Source organism: Macadamia integrifolia, chromosome 12, assembly GCF_013358625.1.
Source record: "Macadamia integrifolia cultivar HAES 741 chromosome 12, SCU_Mint_v3, whole genome shotgun sequence".
Taxonomy (NCBI): Eukaryota; Viridiplantae; Streptophyta; class Magnoliopsida; order Proteales; family Proteaceae; genus Macadamia; species Macadamia integrifolia.
In genome coordinates this window covers 12,258,226-12,263,003 of record NC_056568.1, presented here as the reverse complement: position 1 = coordinate 12,263,003, position 4,778 = coordinate 12,258,226, and the positions used below count along the sequence as shown (strand labels likewise).

General features: G+C 36.6%; 1 non-coding gene across 1 annotated transcript; it reads right to left on the bottom strand.

Annotated features, from left to right (window-relative positions):
* Window positions 1–4,350: 4,350 nt before the first annotated feature.
* Window positions 4,351–4,457, bottom strand: LOC122058535. Its single transcript, XR_006133828.1, has one exon. It is a non-coding gene; the product is annotated as a small nucleolar RNA R71 (small nucleolar RNA).
* Window positions 4,458–4,778: the final 321 nt, after the last annotated feature.

The window sequence follows — 4,778 nt, the reverse complement described above, 5'->3', positions numbered from 1 at the left end:
CAATGATGCACTTGACGGTAGTTGTATCATATTCAGAAGCTTGATAGAAACTAAACGTGTCATCAACAAAGAAGAGATGAGAGATCTCAAGACCCATCCAGGAAATCTTGATACCCTTAAAAAGGTTGAGTTCCTTATAAGCACTTAACAGACGAGATACGGCTTCCATAGCCACAATGAAAAGAAATGGGCTTAGGGGGTAATCCTGTCTGATTCCTTGGGATAGTTAAAAAAACTCACATGCAGATCCATTAAGTTTGATAGAGAAGAAGGGTGTACTAATAATATAGCATATCAAATCCCCCCACTTTTCTCCAAAGCCCAAGAAATCGAACAGTCCACGGAGGAAACCCCATTTCAAGTAATGGAATATCTCTTGTGCAATAATTATATTATCAGTGATTTGTCTTCCAGGGACAAAAGCTGACTGGAATGGAGAGATGATTTTATGGAGGACACTTTTGAGTCTAAAGGCAATAATCTTGAAAATAATTTTATAAGAAACATTACAAAGGTTAATGGGATGGAATTCCTTGACAATGTTGGCATGAGCAGTTTTAGGAAAGAGACAGATCAAAGTGTGGTTTAAGCTAAGAGGGAAGGATGGTGTCACAGAAAAATATAGTAATCAGGTCAAAAATATCCTTGAATAGGATATCCCAAAATTTGTAGTAAAATACAGTCTGGAAGCCATCAACACCTGGGGCTTTGTGGGCACCAATGGAGAAAACAGCCGAGTGAATTTCTTCAATGGAAGGGGTTTGTTGCAACAAGTCAAATTCCCAGGGTTCAAGGATGGAAGTAAAAAGTGGTTTGATGAAGATAGGGTCGAAGGGGTTAGAGGTAGTGAAAAAGTTTGAAAGGAAGGAGGCAAATTCTTTAGCAATTTTAGGGGGGGGGGGAAATAGTCTACCCTCAGCAGAGAGAATTGAATTAATACGAAGTTTCTGAATGTTGATTTTGGCTACAACATGGTAAAATTTAGTGTTCCTATCTCCATAAGAGATGTAAAGCTGTCTGGATTTCTAAAACCATAATTTTTCCTTTGTATCAAATATCCAACTCAAGCTGTGAGAGAGATAAGAAAAGTCAGAGACGGGAGGACGGGCCAAATTTTCAGGGTTAAGGTGGGTTTGGAGGAAGGACCACTTTAAATTCTCAATTCTCCCAAAAGTGTTGGAGTTCCATTTACAGAGAGGCGGCTAAGGGCAACCATTTTGGCCATGAAGTTATTTCCCATGAGAGAAGACCAGGTAGAAGAGCAGATCTGGGAGGAAGAGGGGTGAGAGGTCCAAGCATCTTGAAAGTGAAAGAGTTTCCTATATCTGGTTAGGGGAAGAGAATGTTGGAGGAAAATGGCATTGTGGTTAGAATCGGTTGCAGGAAGCTTTGTGGCATAGGGGAAAAGAGTGAACCAGGAGGTGAAGTAAAACCTTTATCGTTACTTTCCTTGATTAGGTGTGGAGGCTTTTGTTTGTTGGACCAAGTAAAATGGTTCCCTTGCAGTTTGATCTCGTCAAGGTTGAGAAGAGAGATGATATTTAGGAGACAATGGGCCGATGGGGTGATTTTGAAAGATGCATTTATCATCCACAGAAAGGATTTCATCAAAGTCTCCGAGGATGATGAAGGGGAGGGAGATAGAGAGAAGGAAGGTTAAGAGTTCTTCCCAACAATGTTTCTTGGGAGATGGTTGGGTTGGAGCATTGATGAGCACATTTATGTGTGAAATCTAAGGTAGTAAAACATGCATTTTACATATTTGGAATGGAGCTACCTTGGGTTTTACTCTTTTTTTGCAGGTTTTATATTTTCAAGGCCTTAAGGACTATCGGGCATTATATCTCCAATTTTACACACAATGAGGTCCTATTTTTTTGTAGTTTTGAAGAGGACGAAATTCTAAGCAAGATGGATGTGTTTAATTAAAAGTACACATTCGTTTGGTCACCTGTACAAGTGATTATTCTTTTCAGGTCAGAAAAAGAATAATGTATCACAACTGAATCGAGATGCAGAACCAGCCCGTTTACAGTTATCTCAGAGGTATAAAAAATATTTCAAATGCTAGCAAGGATCGATGGATCACATCCTTAAGTGATTGAAGATTCATTTTTGGTAACAACAACTACCTAACGTAGTTGGTGAGTTGTGATGTGCAAAATCCCTTGCTTATTAAAAGGTCTCAAGTTCGAACCTCTTAGCTGTCAATTTGTTGAGTTTTTTTATAGAAGATTTTCTCTCTCCTAGCAAGAAAAATAGCCAAAGGGGGTTTCTTGCAAAGAAGAGGGAGAAAAATAGAAAATGGAGAAAAAAAAAGGCAAGACAAATCGTGAGAGATCTCTCTCCACATGTTTTCTCTCTTCTCTCTCCTTCACTTCATCAGCAAGATATAAAAAAAATATATATTTTTTTTTAGAAGCTAAAATCATTAGCTTCCCTCCCCCATTCTCTATATAATAGAATTAACACAAGGGGAGGAGGCACTTCATTCTTCTTCTAGGGTTTTTTTTTAGTTGCTCTACCTCTTTCTCTAGCTCTAGTTCTAGGTTTATGCTTTAAACACTTTTGTAAGTTCTTTTTATTCAATTAGTGCAAGCACTTTTGTTTTTGATTCAGTCTTTTATTTTTATTGTTCAAGCAATTGAAGTTGTAATTTTCAAGTTCTAGTTCTAGGTTTAGTTCTAGGTGACAAGAACAAGCTATGAAGCATGTCTTTCAAGTTCAATTTTTTTTTTCTTCAGATTTGTTTTCTCTAGTACTAGAAATTTCAGATTTGGTTTATTCCAGATCTAGATTTTAGTACTGGTAGTTTCTCAAATCGATCAAGTTTTCAGTTCAAGAGTTGAAGTTCAAAGAAGTAGGCTTATTCAGTAGTCTTCTCTCCCCCCTCTCATTCTCTCTTTTGACAACCCTTTCTTTCTTAATTTAGGATTTTAATTTTAGTCGTTACATTATTGCCATCCCTTTCCCCTAAGGTTCATGGCTAGTGTATGTGTTGGCTTTGCCCCTCCTAGCTATAGAACCATCATTTTATTATTTTTATTTTAATTGTCTCTCTTTCCCTAAAGCCAAGTAGAGTAACCCTTGTAAGAGTGACTCTCTGGTCAAGCAGGGAAGTTCATATTATGATGCATCTCTCAGACTAAGTAGAGAAACCGACTTGTGAGTCTCTCTCTAGCTTTATCCCCTTTCTTTTACTTTATTTTTATTTTAGCATTTTGTTCCTTTATTGTTCTTTTTTAATTGCGTGGGTTGTTTATTTTTAGTTATTTATTTATTTAATTTTAATTTTGTGGCTTGCGTCTTTAAATTCTTAGATGAAAAATGGTTAGGACGTTATTTTAGATACATATGTTTAGGATGGTAATTAGAATTAGACCACAACCATTAATTGGTTCACTTTTGCATTATTAAAAGAAGTAAAAAATAAAGTGGCTGTTCTCCCTGTATTCGACCAGTAGCTACACTAATCCTTACGCTTGCGGTTACATTTTAAAATCTTAAATAAGTTTTTGGCACCGTTACTAGGGTGACAATTCTATGTTATTTTTCACTTTTTTTTAGTAAATCGGAGTGCTTTTTTTGCTTTATTTTGTTTTTTCTTTTCTTTTATTGAATTCCTGAGAAGAACAAATTGCAATAATAGTTGTATCGATGGAGGTCGTTATACCTCACAGTATGATAAAGACATGTTTCGCCCTATAGTAGTACCTCAGGAATTGACCTGAGCAACCCCGGATCCCTACCGGTAAGCTCCTAAAAAGCAAAAAATCAAAAAATCAAAAAAATCATAAAAAAAAAAGTTTTGCTATCTATTCTTTTGTGCTTGTCTTACTCTAGTTGTGGATAGTTTTCTGTTGCATGAGTATTAGGTGGGTACGTAATACTAAGAATCGGTTAGAAAGAAGAGATCCAATAAGTAGTGACCCTATACATTTATTCTCTTTAAAACCCTTCAATATGGGAGACTAACAGCAAATCCCTCCACCTAAATCTTTGAAAGATAGGTTCTACCCTGCTAGAACAACCCAACCTTCCTACATAGTTCTACCACAAGTCCAGGGCAATAATTTTGAACTCAAATCTCAATACATCACTATGTTGTCCCACTTCCATGGGTTGACCTCTAAGTATGCATACCTATTTCTAAGAGAATTTGAAGAGGTATGTGTTCTAATTAAGATCCAACAGTTTTCTGATGATGCTGTAAAGCTTAGGTTTATCACTTTTGCATTAAAAGACCAAGCTAAGAAGTAGTTGTATGGGTTACCCACAAATTTCATAATCTCATGGGAATAGTTCACAGTTGTCTTCCTTAAGAAGTTTTTTCCAACTCACAAGACCAATAAGCTTAGAAGTGATATCCTTCAGTTTAGGCAAAAGCCTAGTGAGTCATTTTCCAAACTTATGGAGAGATTCAAGGATCTACTCCAAAAATACCCTCACCATGGCCTGGACATATGGCATTTATGTCAAATAATTTTTGAGGGTATTGATTACTCAATTAAACAAATGATAGAGTCTATGTGCCCTGAGGGATTCACATCCTTTATAGATGAAGGAAAGGTATGAGAATTCTTACTTGACTTAGCTGACAAAACCCGTGAGTGGGAATCAACCTAAGAGAGTGAAAGAACCATAAGAGAAAAATGATATTTTCTGGATGGGATAGTAGCCAAGGAAGCCCATTTGGATAGTCTAATTAAGAGAATTGAGACTATTATTCCTAGAGAGCCATCATCAGTCAATTTTGTTAAGATTTGTACTTGGTGCCA